This window comes from Haliotis asinina, chromosome 11 (genome assembly GCF_037392515.1).
Source record: "Haliotis asinina isolate JCU_RB_2024 chromosome 11, JCU_Hal_asi_v2, whole genome shotgun sequence".
In the NCBI taxonomy this organism is placed as follows: domain Eukaryota; kingdom Metazoa; phylum Mollusca; class Gastropoda; order Lepetellida; family Haliotidae; genus Haliotis; species Haliotis asinina.
This window is the reverse complement of record NC_090290.1, coordinates 17,745,617-17,762,628: the sequence shown is the minus strand read 5'-3', so window position 1 is coordinate 17,762,628 and position 17,012 is coordinate 17,745,617. Positions and strand designations below refer to the sequence as shown.

The 17,012-nt window shown below is 38.3% G+C and overlaps 1 protein-coding gene and 1 pseudogene across 3 annotated transcripts in view; both read right to left on the bottom strand.

Annotated features, from left to right (window-relative positions):
* LOC137255966 (uncharacterized) overlaps positions 1 to 17,012 on the bottom strand; it is a 589,910-nt pseudogene that overhangs the window by 494,352 nt on the left and 78,546 nt on the right.
* The window catches only part of LOC137255973 (beta-4C adrenergic receptor-like), a 228,221-nt gene that overhangs the window by 153,481 nt on the left and 57,728 nt on the right, over positions 1 to 17,012 (bottom strand). For all 3 annotated transcript variants that reach the window (XM_067793593.1, XM_067793597.1, XM_067793596.1), the window contains one exon: positions 1,286 to 1,445. The gene's annotated coding sequence lies outside the window, so the exon portion shown is untranslated. The remainder of the gene's footprint in view (positions 1 to 1,285; positions 1,446 to 17,012) is intronic.

Sequence of the window (17,012 nt, the reverse complement as noted above, 5' to 3'; positions counted from 1 at the left end):
TTCTAGTACTTTTGATGATTTTGGTCCTAACAGCACTACAATCTGTACTCTGATGTAAAAGAGTAATTCCAAATATAGCATACATTTGGCCATTTCTAAAAGGCAGTATGTCACATTACATTTGACATTAATCACTACCTTCTCTGGTAGTGGATGGAAATGCATGGCATCTTAAAATATGAACATCAGTAATTATGATACATCTTCATCAAGTTACTGTTAGCGATGAAGACTTCAACAAATTGCTCTGCTGCTATTGCATGAATTTATCTCATGTACTCAACTGCAACATACTATTGCAACACTGATAGTCTATTGCAACAAAGTATTGCAATACTATTACAATAGTTTTTGTTTGCTTTGCTTGTCTCATTTGAAGTCATACCATAAATTAATGTATAGTTCATATGACATAAAAACAAGTTGAAGTAGTCAAAATCTCTTTTGATAACTGACAATAAACTTTAAACACATATCAAGTAAACCTGTAAAACATAAGAGGGGCAGATAACTCTAAATAAAAAAGAATGAATCTCATACTTCCTGTATTTTGTGTTGATTGTTTATCAAAAGAAGTCAATTACTTAACTATCGGAGTATCACACCTCATTGTGGCACAAAATAACAAACAAAAAAACAAAAAAAACTGCACCATCTGACACAAGTCCAAGCACCTTGTTTCATGTTAAAGAAAACTGATAAGACTTACATCCCATAATCACTAACCATGACAGTCAACAAGATGCCGAGTACACAAGCCTTATCTAACTTAATGACCCATTACAGCCTGAAATACAGATCTATGATAACAATTGGTATTAATTAGTGAATCCTGGTATGGTAAAGGGACGCACCTTTACACTAAATATTTAAATCCCAGATCACAGAAACTCAAGTGAAGCATTTGGTCAGCTTCTCTGATGAGTAACTCCACTTCGGTTTGTGTAAAAACTAGGAATGTGTTTACCATACTTCGAATTCACACCAGTCTGTTCAAGGACTGCTGAATTATGCCGAAGAAAATCCACACTAAAAATGCAATGATTTCAATCGTCACTGACAGTTGACAGTATCAATTCTGATTGATTTAGGTCCATATAAATTAGAACTGAATAAAACTGACAGAAATTAAAAGAAAGATTACATTTTTGTTTTGCTCAAGAAGGCCTTGCAAGATATTTGAAGAAGAGCGGAATCCAACATATGGAGGTGAATAAGTCCCCAAACTTCTGATATTCTGGAATCAGCCACATAACTTACTGACCTGCCGAGTTGATGTACTTACCTCCAACAAGAGATGGAGTTTATGATCACCATGGTGATGTCCTGTTGAACCAGAGTCCACTTCCTGACTGTCGTCTGCTGCTCTCCCGGTAAACAATAGTTGTCCTGTGAGTAGTGTCCGATCTCACAGCTAATCGTTAGTGTAATCCAAGAGGCATTTCCTGTAGCAAGAAGATCCTCATTAAGTTACATCCAACTGTCTTAGCCAGAAATAAGGAAACTTCAGAGAGAAATTCTGTTGGTATTGGGTGTCAGATGAGGATGTTTGACCAAATGAGCTTTGTGATATTGGTTTGATTGGTTGGAGGATTATGACTTAATAGGTGAGTTTAGTTTTACACAGTATTCAGTAATATTCCAGCCATATGGTGGCGGTCTGTAAATATTCAGGTTTTGACCTGATAATCAAGAGATCGACTGCATGAGCACCGATCTGCTCAACTGGGTACAAATTCCATGTGTCAACGAAGTCAGCGAGTCTGACCACACGATGGTGATGATGAGTGAGTGAGTTTGGTTTTATGATGCTTTTACAATATACCAGCAATATCACAGCAGGGGACACCAGAAATCAACTTCACACCTTGTATCCAAGTTGAGAATATAACCCATGCCTTCTGCTAGGTTACACCCCCCCAACCCGTTCATTGTCAATCACCATCCCACCCCTCTGTTATAAACTACTCAAAAAAAACCTAACACATAGGTAGTATTTTTCCATGTAACTTTTCGAATTTGAATCATTGGTGTCTATGTAATCAGTATATCTATGGTGAACATTGGCTGCAAACATATCCCAGTTTGAATTTATTGTCATTGAGAACAACTCGCCAAAACGCACCAAAATCTGTTTTCTTCCATAAATGCACCAAATTGTGAACGGGAAGAAATTCATGCAATTCCTTTTGCAAGCACATTCCAAGCATCATTTACAATAAAGGTCAGGGGGTTTCAATGCTTTTGCGACAGTTGACCACCTTAAATTTGGTGTTTAAGTCATGCCTAGACTTACTGAAGCTCAGTGCAACAATGTGATTGATCATTTGGAGGCTGGAGAGTCTCAGTCTGCAATTGCAAGGCAACTGAATGTGTCCATAGCAAGGGTCAACACGTGATCGAAATCGAGCTGTTATCATTTCGGAGATTTTTACTTCAATTAGAAACCTGTAAATTTTCAGTTTGAGATTCTTGCCTTGTTTCAACATCACAATTGGTTTCAACCCTCAGTTTATGTTCAAAAGCAAATAAGTTAAAAATCCTCTTTCTGAAGTCTCAAATCTGCATCTGAAACCTATACATTGAAAACACAATATATGTATATCCTAATGAAAACAGTTCCAACTTTTCTGCTTGTGTCCAAACCCCAGTCGATCTCTCCAAACTAACCATCAAAACATGACAGGAAATTTGTCTGGCCTCATGAACGCCCTCTCCAGGTCTCAAATCATTCTCCCTACCATAAATCTAAACCAAATGGATACTCATATTTAATGCTTCAAGACATGTCATGTTATTTATCCTGCTGTTTGTGTCCATACAAATGCATGCTATTACTGGTTGCTAAGGAGAACATTAAAAGCATTAACTGATATTACTCAGGTTCAGACTAATTTATCTGTCTATCTGAATCATAATTACAGCATTATATCAGGCATACCAACAATGCCACAGGGAGTGTTGCACAGAAATTAACTTTCTACAAAGAACTAGCTCACCACAGCAGTGAACAGCCATAAACACTTGAAGCACACTTGTCCTGAGGTTCTGATGGTATAGAAATTGCTCACTGCACAATTGTTTTAAACAACAGTGAGGGTGCTGTTTCACATTATTGTCTAACCTTCAGCTTGGAGTGAGTGAGTGAGTGAGTGAGCAAATATGTGAAATACATTTCATCCAATGTACCCATGGTGGGAATCAGACCCAGGTCTGTGGCATGACACGTTAATGCTTTAACTACTCGGCTTCCCCTGGTGACCATTCCACCATTATACATGGGTTTGTTGAACTTGACCCTTGGTGGTATTTCTGAGTGAGTGAGTGAGAGTGAGTGAGTGAGTGATTCAGGGAGGGACTCCAACCGACGTCTGGGGCATGACGTGGAAATGCTTTAACCACCATGCTTCCCCACCATTCCACCATTAAACATGGGGTTGCTGGACAAGACCCTGGGTGGTACAAGTTCATTAGGTTAATGCTAGGATAATCATAACTCTATCTGTAAGATTGGGATTAATGCCAGTTATACCCCTAAAATGATAAACACAGTCAGTTTGTGGAAAAGGGTTCTGTTACAAAATGGGTGTTACGTCTTTATAAACCCTAACGTGAGTTGTGGTGGTGCAAGCACTTTTTCTGGGTACATACCCCATGGATTAAGCTGGTTAAGCATCATGAACATTGATCATGTGATATGTTGACATGTGTCAACCAAGTCAGCGAGCTTTACCACCTGACCATGTTAGTCAGTTAATTTAAGGATTCTTCGATTTACAGTAACAATCAACATACTAACACTAAAACCTCAAATAAAAAGAAACATTTATGAACATTAGTGAAATTTCTTCAATTTTTCATACATTAATATGAAATATTATTTTAAATTTTATACGTATGATTTTTACAGCAAGGTATGAAAAACTATGACAAGACAAAACGTGAAATATTTAAATGATAGATCCAGTCATGAAATACGTAACAACAATTGATTTCAACTACATGACATCTGATTTCCCAGTGCGGTATCAATGAGGATGACAAAAAGTCATTTAAACCTAATACACCTTAGTGTACAACAACATATATGATATCACTCAGTGCAATCCCAGAGTGAAAAAATGTTGGGTCAATACCGGCATTGACGACATGATGCAATGCCAAATTGAGTTAGTGAAAAATGTTGGTGCATATATTTTACTTATGCCAGCTGTCCAAATCTCTACATTACAGATGCATTTAAGGGCATTAATGTGTCAAGGAAATAAATACTGCTTGCCACAGATATAAAAAGTTATCTAACACATTAAAGCTACAGTTAGATACAATGAATTTTTCGGGAGCTCAATGGAGGAGTTATCTGCCCTTGTCGAAATAATGGAGAATCTGTTATTGATCACTGTTCAGGTGAAAAAATAATTAAAAAAAAAGAAGTTGATATTATATTTTTTTTATTCACAGTACATACTTAATTTGGGTGATGGGAGTGTGTTTGTTTGAGTGAGTGTTGTGTGTAAGTGACCGAGTGAGTTCAGTTCTATACAGCTTTTAGCACTATTCAAGTCGTATCAGGGCAGGGGGGACATGGGCTTCACACATTGTATATATGTGAGGAATCAAACCTGGATCTTTGGTGTGATGAACGGATGCTTGAACTACTAGGCTACTCCACCGCCTGGGTGGGGTGAGTAAATAGGTGACTGAGTCAATGGGTGTTCGAGTTAGTGAGTGAGGTTCACTGCCACAGTTAGGAGTATTGCAGGCATACCAGACATTGATTCTGGACCAGACAAACCCTTCATTGACAGCATGAATAGAGTCCAACCAACTCTAAATCAAAATCAGAAAAATATTCGGGCCTGTACACTCGATCCCTTTTAATTAACTCCAAAATCTAAATCTTCAATTAGAAACACTAGTAAAACAAGTGTTCCAGAAATATCCTTGAGTGAGTGAATTTAGTTTTAGGTGCCGCCACCTGTAACTGTAATCCCAATATATCTTGGTGTGTCAACATGATGTGGAGACCAGAAAGATGGTTATAAAGACTCTTCATATTTTGGAGGAAGCCATAAAACACAGGTTCAGTTATCAAGGAAAAATAGGGTTAATAATGCACTTGTTTAATCCCACTTTTATAAACCTCCTGTGATGTCACTCTATCATCTCATTCTACTTTCACTGAGTAAAGCCCTACAGGCAGTTTCATTGACATTCTCCATGAAATCCCATGGATTTTCTACAGAAATGCCTGCATCCCAGGGATTTTCTGAGGATCAGCTCTTGATGTTGCATTATTGCTAGTTTTGAAGATTGGCATAACATTGTCATGTTATTACTGAATATGACTGCAAAATATCACATCATTAAAAAATTTTGACATCCAGTTCTAATACCTGGTTTCGAAGCTGCAGCCCTTTGCTTACTAGCTTATCGAAAGTACATATTTGATCAGTTCATAAGCTAATTTGTAAAAGGATCAAAAGCAACTCAAAGGTTTTGATCCTTTACAAATTAAGCTTCCTTCTCAGAAGATCTTCCTCACTCCTGTCTCAACTATTGCCAAGAAACTTCAGCAAAACTAAAGAATCGCAGATATCAAAGAATCAAATACCAAATTAACATCAGGTTAAAATGTTTCTGGAAATGTTACTACATGGTATTGAAACAGTGTAATCTGGACCTGAAAGCTCCACTACTGTACTGGCAATGTTCTTAATAAGGGACTGGAATGATCTGAGATTCTTTCAGAACCCTGTGATAACTGATACACTTCAGAGGCATCAGGATTCAATTATCGGTCGATTTGGTAAAATGTGAGAAATGCAGACTTTAATGGAATGGTGTAATTTATTAATTACTGGAACCCGCTGACATTAATTCGACTTTCCTGTGAACGTGCTTCCTTCCGAGTGACAGATAGAGATACGAGAATTATGAGATTCCTTGTCCAACATTTCACGCAGCTCGTCACCTGGTCTCATTATCTGTGAGTTGTTTGACATATCGCGACAAGTTAATACATTGAATATTCATTGGGTGGCATTTGGTTGAGGGTTCCACTGGCAGACAGAACATCAAATATAGACAACAGAACTTTGATACTTGTGATCACGCCGTGATTAGACCTGTGACAGACGATCTCGATGTACGTGTCTATTGGAATGATCTCCGTGTTATTTGTGGTGAGGACAGGATGGACTTTTAGCTTCAGACGCTGCTGTAGGAGATGGTAACACAGACCACTGCTTCAAAGCTAAGGCCAAACTATTTGATGCATCTATTTCAGGACTTTTATTGAAATGGTTTTAACTGCTACAGTTCAGGTAGAGGTAGAGAGAGGTAGAGAGAGAAAGGTAGAGTGAGAGAGAGAGTTTGTGGGAGATAGAGAATATGTGTGAGAGAGAATAAGACAGTATATGAGAGGAAGAGAAAGGAAAGGAAAGAAACAGACAGAGTGTTAGTGTGTGTGAAAGAAATAAAAACAGAAGAAAGAAAGACACACGTAAAAACACAGAGGGAGTGTGTGTGGATAAGCATTTGTGTGAGAAACAGTGTGGGAATGAGACACTGTGAGAGGGAGACACACTAAGAAAGGAAGAGAAAGAGAGGGAGAAAGAGAATGTGTGTACGAGAGACAGAGAGAGAGAAAAAAAGAGAGAGAGAGAGACCAAACTTGCACATTCTGTGTCATGCTAATGCCAATGTTTAACAACGGTCAAGTAACAAGCACCATTTTCAAATCTCTCAGATCAGGTAGACATGAGGATCATGACCTCTGAACCGACACTCGACTATGAAATTGGTCAACACGTCAAAAGTGAATGATTCATGAGTAGTATTCCACGCGACTTGTGACAATATTTCTTGCACATCACAGTGAGGGGCACCAGAAATGGCACTGATATAGAACGGTCTGGTAAACTGTACCAAGGTCCGGAATGAAATCTTAAAGATGAACAAACATATAAATCGCGAGGTTATCCCAGTTGTTCTTTAATGCTGAACTCAGAAATATTCCAGTTATATGACAATGGTCTGATATAAGGTCATGTCTGGACAAGAGGATTCAGGGACTGATTTATAAGCATAATTTGTGATGTGATAACTAGCTAGCATCAGTGAAATGCGATAACAACATCAACAGATATGATAACAAGTATCTATGGGATGCAATAACAAGCATTAATCCTGTTAATGAGTTTCTCCATATGATTAATCTGTCACCTTTTACACCCAGATTGGGTTGTTGAATACCACTTATAACCTGTAATGTCAAGTGTATCAGATGTACAAAAGTTGAAACGGTATGCCATGACATTAGCAGAATAATGGTAATTTGCCTTCGGATCGGAATACCATAACGCAATCCAAAAATCGGTATTTTCAGTTTTCATACTGTTTTGTTCTATAGAAAAAACACAGATTATATTGGGTTTTTTTCATGCTATTAAACAATGTAAGGTTTTGATCTTTCTGCAAACTTTCTCCATTATGAATATATCTAATATACCGAACCAAAACAAACAGAACCAAAGGCCATGTACCACAAAACTTATCGTATGTGGTAGGAGTGTATTATCTCATTCTCAGTAAACAGTTGAGCCTCTAACAACATTGTCTGTCGTTTTATGAAATCGTGAAGCTTTTAAGATTGCTATAGGGGTTTGGTTTGGGGGGTTGGAGTTTTCGGCTTTCAGGTTATCTGAGGTCAATGTTTGATTTTTGAGTTCAGGTTTTGTGTTTGGTTTGTTTGAGGTATGGGGTTTCATGGTTTTGTTTTTGCATTTGTTCTTTGACATTGCAGAACGAGGTTTGTAGTTTTAAATTTGTGGTTTGATATTTTCGGGTCTTAATTGGTTTCAAATTTATGATTTGAAGATTGTTTTAGGGTTTGGAGGTTTTGGACTTAAGGTTGTTGGCTTTGAGTTTGAGTTGGACAGGAGTCAGTGAAAATATACACAACAACTATCTTCAGTTAGGTTAAACAGTCACTAAGTGTCGCCAAGGCTACAGGTGCAGGTTGAATCCCCTTGCTGGTTTCCATACGTGAAGACTGTTCAGTGACTACATCTGGTTGTGATACGCTTCCATTTACAATGACAATAAAATGACCAACGGTCAAACAAACCAGCCACACAATGACCGATATCATCCCATGGGGGTGTGTTTCAAACTCATTCAATTGACTTAGCTCAAGACAGAAGCCTTCCCACAATGGCCTGCAGTATATTTCACTACCCCACTCCTACTTAAAAGCTTAGCAATGCCGTGGCTAAACATAGTGAGGTGTAATTGTCATCAATTCCAATATTCCATGACAAGAACAAGAGCTGGTAAGCATCCACTTCCACAAACAATGAGATAAATCTCAAATTCCAGACAGAGCTTTGTAAAGCTGTGCCTACTTACCTACTTACTACATGTCTAGAAAATAATGATTAAGCATACTGCAGAAAACTGTATTGACACGCGTGAAGTGTGAAGTGATCATTGTTAGTTTTCTTCTTGTAATCCTGACAGATTCTCTTCAGGTATTCTAGAATGGATGGCGATGTAGGTGTTGTTTTTGCATGTGTGGTTTCAACCACGTTGATTGAGTTTGGGTTGTTTCTATTCATTATTACAGAGCTCCAAATAATTTTTCACGCAAATGATTGTTCACTCCCAAGTCTATCCATGTATAGTATATGGATCATATAAATGCATCTATGAACAGACTAATGCATGAACAGACTAAAGGTTTTCTGTAATTGTCATGTTGCCAAACATTTGGCAACCACTTCCAAATACTCAACATAGAAGTCATGTGACTGAGTAAACTCCGGACAGTGGCTATGGCTATAATAGTATATATATACATAGGCATCACCTACCATTAGCTAATGCTGTTGTAGAGTTTGGACGTCACAACGAATCATACGCAAGTCAGTTTAGTTAACTGAGTAAAGTATGCAAGGTATTACTGAGACCTACCGACATCATCACCACCAACACTACACCATCACCATCATCATCATCATCATCATCTCTACAATCACCACAACTATCATTATCATCATCATCACCAGTAACACCAACACCATCATCATCACCAGTAACACCAACACCATCATCATCACCAGTAACAACAACACCATTATCATCTCCACCAATACCAACACCATCATCATCATCATCATGAACACTACAATCACAGTCATCATCACCACCCGGTAACCATCATCATCGTCATCAAATTTAAATTTAAACATCTGACAAGAACAAAGGGTTTCATGAAGTCACTGGCTTCCTGAACACAAGTTCAAAACGGATGCTTCAACCACTTGAATACTCCATCGTCTCACTTCATAATTCAAACTTAGGTTCAAATATCATTGATTTTAAATTGATGTTTTTCAATTCAAAACACCACATGACACTTCAGGGGTTCAAAAATGTTTTTAAAAGCCACTTGTCACAGGGCAAGTAACTTCAGAAAAGTAAGTTGTCCTGACTAATTTTCAATTTGCCCTGATTTTATGACACAATGCATGATGTTAATGTTTACTGGACCATTTATCGAGGAGAGTGATAAAATTCAAAGAACGATAACTCTGCTTTATTACTATTGTGAAATTTAATAGCTACATTATGAGCAGATATGAAATGAAATCCAACTCTACTTGCACTTTGAAACCATCAGTGGAAATTATCTAGTCCACGGACAAGTAAGATACCCTTATTTGATTGCCCAACATGTCCTGGGTGTCGGGCAATGTGATTTTTTAACCCCAGAGCTTCTTCGATTTTCCAGACAATAACCTAAACAAATGCCATTACAAACATATTACCCATCAAAAGTGTGACTCACTTCATGGAATGTTTGCACAATAAAAAATATCTTATCTATATTAGGTTGTTTTACAAAAGCACTCACAGTACACTATGTACATATATACGGTTACAATGAAGATGAGTTTCTCCACTCACAGTACGCTATGTACATATATACGGTTACATTGAAGATGAATTTCTCCACTGACTTGGGGGAGCCAACTGCAAACCTTATGCAAATGAATTGCACCAGGACCGTGAAACAAATAGTGGAAAAGCACGTGCAAATATAGTGCATGTGAACATCAGTGTCTTGCCAATTTTCATGGAGTTTCATCATAATACTGAACACATGACAACATTGCGACTTTATTTTACAATACATCAGGCCCTGATTTCTCGAAACAAACTTAAGTCTGAGCTTTCACTCAAATTTGTAAAAACGCATTTCACAGAATGAACTGAAAACGACATAAAACTCAAACTATAGGGGACAATTTGAGTTTGGTGGATAGATTACTTAAGCTGTTTGGGCTTTTATATTTAAAAAATGCAGTTGAGTTAAAAAATCAGCAGTTTCAAATTGTGAAACTCAATTTGAGATTTGAGCAAAAACTTCAGTTTGTTTCGAGAAATCGGGGCCAGTTCAAGTTTAAATACTACTTTTAACAGCCTGGAAAATTGAGCAAAACCTAGTTTAGGCCAGTTCATAGACACAAGTGCCTATATTTACACTAGTGAGTCTAAAATTTTGATAGTTTTTACATTAAAACCAAGATCCTCTTATTCCACCTTATTTATCTACTGTCTGTAGTTACAGTAGAACATTTGGTATCTAACTGTAAACCTTGTATGTCTGATGGTGGCAGGTGTAGGCTTTTGTTATTTCTGGTCCCATGTAGTCAAAGAAAGCTGAATTATAATGAATCTGGAGGATTCTTCTGTCAGAAAAACCTATAAGTATCACTGCTAAATGTCAGGGCAATAAACGCTGTTGAAATCCATATCAGTGTTGTTCTTAATTAAATCCAGTCCCTGACGCCAGCAGCTCACCTTATTACCGAGATTGACAGGATGTGCCTTCAGTGACTGAGTGTTTACAAGCAATAATGAGAATCTACTGATAAAATTGAGACTTTACCTGCATTTTTTCTACATGGAGGAATAATTTAATTAGTAATATTAGTCAGTGTCAGGATGGAAGGGACATCAGAGTGCAAATTCATCTCACATCCTGACTGGAGGTTCAGGCAGGGTGGAGCTATATGGACTGAAGTATCACATCAGAGAATCATGAATTAATGAAGCAGTCATCTTGAAAAGTGAAACTTTGTCAGCATAGAATGATTCAATACAAAGTTTTAGCTTGCAAAGCATTGTACCTTCGTGATCGGGTGACTGGGTGGCTGGGTGGGTGATTGTTACATGAGTGACAAGAGACAAGTGACAAGTGCATGCATGCTTGAGTGAATGGCAGAATGTGTGAGTAAAACATTGTAAATTAGTGGGTGGGTCATGGTGGGTTGTGTGACTTGTGATGTGTGATGAGTGGGTACGTGAGGATTTCACATGTTGTAATAACTGTGAATGAACAAGGGTCTTCGGCGTGACAAGCATCAGCTAAGTTGCTTCACAACATGTAGTTGAAACCAGACAGTGAAAACAGATGGACAACATACCATGGCATGAGATGATTAGAATAAGAAGTAGTAACATTAAATGTGAAGATGTATTTGCAGGTGCAGACTTCAGAGTCCATTCCAGTCAGAAGGGGAATATTCCAGGGGAACTTTTTTAGTCCTTTGCTTTTCCACTTGTCTTTAAATCCTTAAGTTTTCTGCTCAATAAAGAGGAGGGTTACCATCCTGGACCTCCTCAGCACAGATCCCCAACACCTCTTACTGAACTCCTTTACATGGCTGACATGGAGCTCCTTGCCAAAGGAGATGCCAGTTTGAAAGAACTCATTCTCATTCTTGAGTCCTTTTCTAATGATTTTGGCTTGACTTTGGACTTGACAAATGTGATACCCTTCATTTGAAATGCTGTAAGGTACTTATTGGTGAAGTGAACAAGTTACAAGGGGGAGGAGAATTTGAGCATCATGTGGAAGATCAGTCCTATACTTATCTTGGAACAAATTAGTGAATAGGCCCAGAATACCAGTTTCAAAAGAGCCCGAGTATAAATGTAGCTAAAACGAAATCTGGAACACTAAGCTAAAAGTTCAATACAAGGTCAAGGCACCAATACCTTTGATATGCCAGTTCTTTCCCACTCATTTGGAGTAGTTGACTGGACAAAACAAGACATCTAGTCTTGACCACTTGACCATTGAATAGGTAAACATGAATGCAGACAATTAATTGGATTCATGTAAATGCTACTCAACTTCACCAAACCGTCAGATTGAAAGTACACCTCTTTTGAAGAAACATATTGGTATCCATTCAATATCCATTCTCCTAATAAGGGCACTGCTGCTTATTCTCTGAACAAGCTTTGAAAAACATGTAGGTTCTTATGACTCCAAGACCTGCAGGTAAACACGTCAACAAAAACAGAAAGTCTTCAGTATCCTCCCCAACAAAATACAAATGACAAAATACTCTTGATGAATATGTCTGTTAGTTATGATGATGTCAAATGTTTTGGTGTGGCAAACTTGAGCGAGTGAGTGGGTTGAGTTTCATGCCGCACTCAGAAATATTCCAGCTATATGGCAGCGGTTTGTAAATAATCAAGTCTGGACCAGACAATCCAGTGGTCAACAGCATGAGCATTGTTCTGTGCAATGGGGAACTGATGACATGTGCCAAAGTAAACTACTCCAAAACAGAAGCACACAGGTAGTATTATTCCATGTAGCTTTTCAAATTTGAATCACTGGAGTCTATGAACATTTCCAAGTTTGAATCCATTGTCAATGAAGGCAGTCTGTTTTCCTCAATAAGTGCATTAAATTGTTGGAAGAAATTCATGCGTTTCCATTTCCACGCACATTGCATGCATCATTTCCAATAAAGGTCAGAAGGTTTCAATGCTTTTGCATATTTGACAACCTTAAGTTTGGTGTTAAAGTCATGCCTAGACTTACTGAAGCTCAGTGCAACAATGCAATTGGTCATTTGGAAGCTGGGAGTCTCAGTCTATGATTGCAATAGCAAGACTATGGCATCGCTAACAGCAGCATGGGTCAACACATGATCGCCCCAGGTCAGGTCGACCCCGGGCGACCACGCAAGCTCAGGACAGGTTCATTCAGCTTCAACATTTGTGGAACAGGTTCACCACTGCATCCTTCACAACACCAGTAAGGCCAGGACTGAGAAGAATATCTGATCAGACTTACATGAGGCTGATGTTCATTCCAGAAGACCTTTGCGAGGACTTGTCCTTACACATCAACATCAGCAAAAATGCAGACAGTGGTGTTGCCAACATCTCTGCCATTGCAAAGGTGGAGAACGGTTATCTTCAGTGATGAGTCACGTTACATGCTGCGGCATCCTGACAGAAGAGCACATGTATATTGACGTCGCAACGAACACTATGTTGTAAATTGTGTACAGGAAGAGGACAAATTTCCTGGTGGAAGTGTCAAGGTTTGGGCTGTAATCTCATACAGTGGCAGGACAGATTTCATTCAGGTCCAAGGCAATTTGACAGCTTGATGTTACCATGATAAAATCATCAGGCCTCATGTCCTTCCTTTCATGAACTGTCAGAACATTGTTTTTCAGCATGATAATGATCGGTTGCTACAGCAAGAATAACCAGGGATTTCCTTGTCCACAACAATGTTCAGGTTCATGACTGGCCCTCACGATCACCGGATCTTAACCCTATTGAACATTTGCAGGATGAATTGGATCTCCATGTGCAACAGCGTGACCCTCAGCCACAGACGTTACCTGCTCTGATTGTGGCCATGAGGGAAGAGTACCAACTCATTCCCAGGCACTTCATCCAGAATCTGGTCCAGTCTATGGGACACCGATGCCAAGCAACCACTGATGCTAATGGTGGCCACACAAGATACTGACTCTTCTGCGACCTTGACCTTGGGACACTTGTCATATTGTGACGTACAGTTTCTTGCAGCATTGGACCGTTAATGTTCATTCAGGTTTTCTTCATGACTGCCCTGTATTACTGAACTTTAAGTGTATAAATTGATAACAGGTACGTATTGATTTTTTTTAGCAGTATATATTGCAAAGTGCAAGGAGAATATTGAAAAGTTTTTAAGTTCTGCTCCAGAAAGGATTAATACTGCCAAATTCAGTTAAATCCAATTTGGTTGGCATGGAAACACAACAAAATACTTATTCAGTGCACCATCAAACCTATATATGTGCCAAGTTTGATGAAGATATAGTGAACAGTATTTAAGTTCTGTTCTGGGCAAGTGCACAGATGCAGCCACACAAAGACAGAGTGCATTTTAATACCTCTGCAAAACATGTTGTGGGGGATCTCAATAGCATTGCTTGAGCTACAGTCTAACTAATCAATTTTTTATCATCTGGGAGCAGTAATTTCAATCAAATATACCCAAAGAACATTAAAGATCCAAAGCTTATTAGAGACCTATGTTTTATGTTTCATACCTAGCACCTATTGGGAGACCTGGCATTCATTAAAAAATCATTGTAATTTATCAAGTAATGCTATATCACTTCTTTTCCTAACTTATCCAAAGATACTGCAGTGAGGCATTGATCACTGGATTGTCTGGTCCAGAATTGATTATTTACAGACTGGTCCAATGCACTCACTGAGACTGGTTCAATACATTCACTGTTAAACAAAAAAGAGAAGTATGTGTATGCTTGCATTCAATCAGTCAGCAAATATAGATTTGTAAAAACATAAAAGAATGTGGCTTTAAGTCAATATTGTTTTACATTGTTTTTTTCATGGTTATTTGTAGCAAAGAAAAATTCTTTTAGTTGTAGTTATTTTGTGGACACTGTCTACCGAGCTTATCTGAACACTGTATAACACTGCTAACTTGCAGAGGTTATGAAATAACGTAATTGCCACTTGTCGGAATGGAATGCATTATCACTAACTATCTCAACCCAACAACTCTCAATTAGACACGAAGTGTGCCGATCGACCTTACATAAAGTTGAGTGGTCCAACACAAGATTGATCCAGCGCTATTTGTGGGACACTTTGATTGGCGACAAGAATCTTAATGCCAGCATGGATGGTTTCGTTCTGTTTTATGAGCTCAGGAATGCAATGAACTCTGACGATTGGGAAAAACAGCTGTTGTTCACAATAAACAATTCAGCCGGAAAGCGTAATAGCCCCTACTCAGCAACCATTTATATTTTCCCTCCAAAGAGGGGAGTTGAAGAACTTTATGGTGAAGAAAGTGCTGCCACGGTGACTGTGATGAACATATACATATATTCCCTTGTGTCTAAAGCAAAGCTGGAAAGGTATTCAGGAAAATATATGTGGACGTGAAATGTTCATTACCTAGAAATGGTATTTTCATTTTAAACAATAATCATTTGGTTAAGGTCTCAGATTCTATGGTTCGGCAAATAGATTTGTGCTGTCTGCTTTGTTCAAATTTAAACATTATGCAACGATGAAATGGTCAATTTATCTGAACGAATTATTGCACAACTGTCTAAAATCGATGTTAAAATATGGGTGTTACTGTTATAAGTGAGTGGGTATGCCATTACAACGCTCTTTATGGCAAAATTCAAGCAATATCATGGACACCAGAAATAGACATAATGTACTCATGTGGGGCATCGAACCCGCATCTTTGGTATGATGAATTAACACCCTAACCATTAGGCCATACTACTGTCCATCCTACTCTGAACTGGACTGGGTGTCACAATGTTTCTAACTCATTTATAAAAATATTCATTCTTACATCAAGAAGACACAATGAAGAATTAAAGACACCAATTCCATCTCATGTTTTTCAAAAATGAATCTTGTGGTGTGTAACAAAATCTGTTTCAAACAAACTCACTTGCATCCAGATGAATATTCTGGGAAACAGAGTATGTGACAGAAACATGACTTCAGACCAGCCCCAGTCAAGGTATTCATACTGACAGCCCATATTACTAATTAGTGGTAGGTAGCTTATGCATTACCCAGGAGTAACCTCCCTCGGCCATTATGACTTTGCATATTTATAACTTGTCATCAACTGAAGTCTTGTCTTAGAAGAACTTCTTGTGTCGAATTGGGAATCCTCTCTCATCCTCATTTCTTCTCTAGAGGGTCACTTGCCACAACTGCCCACACTGCTCAGCAGCTTGTAACATTACATGACACTGAACTAACAAATGACATGACACTGAATAATGTTCCATGGATAAATTGTTTTAATTGTTTGCTGTTTTGAGTTTCTATTTCACTCATTAGGAAAAGTAGGGGATATTTGATTTAAAATATTCATAAAATGCAAATGAAGAAGTTAAGGAGGAAACAGATGATAAAGAGAAATTAAGGGAAAATGTGACAACTTATTTTCCTTATTCACAACCATTGCCTTCCCAAAGACAATTATGATTTCACTTTTGTTACAGTCAGTGTTTTTATGACATGCGGAGATAAAACTAAAACAATTTGTTCACGTATGACATCATCACCTCGACACTGACAGTGCTTAACAAGGCATCCCATCTTCCAGCTTTCTCCAGTAACTAGTTCTATAGCTACTCATGTAAGCATGTTTTTTCAGCCCTCTGTGTCGCCGATTCGGTCTGTCTACCACTGTGCCTATCCGGTGTTTCAGGTACCATAAACACAGCCTGGCGATTCAGTCAGACCCAAATATACTCCAGCATTCCACTGTACACAAAAAGTTTCAATCAGCAATGCCTGGCTATTTACCTGCCACAGAAACCAGGTGGAACATCAGCTGATGAGGATTCCTGGAGCTGACATCGAGATGGAATAAACTCTTTGGTGATTTGTTTTTCTCCATTACCATAGTTCCCATACATCAAGTCTACTTGACATGAACCAGGTAGATGTCTGCTGCTGACATCGAGATGAATAAACTCTTTGGTGATTTGTTTTTCTCCATTACTGTAGTTCCCATACATCAAGTCTACTTGACATGAACCAGGTAGATGTCTGCTGCTGACATCGAGATGGAATAAACTCTTTGGTGATTTGTTTTTCTCCATTACCGTAGTTCC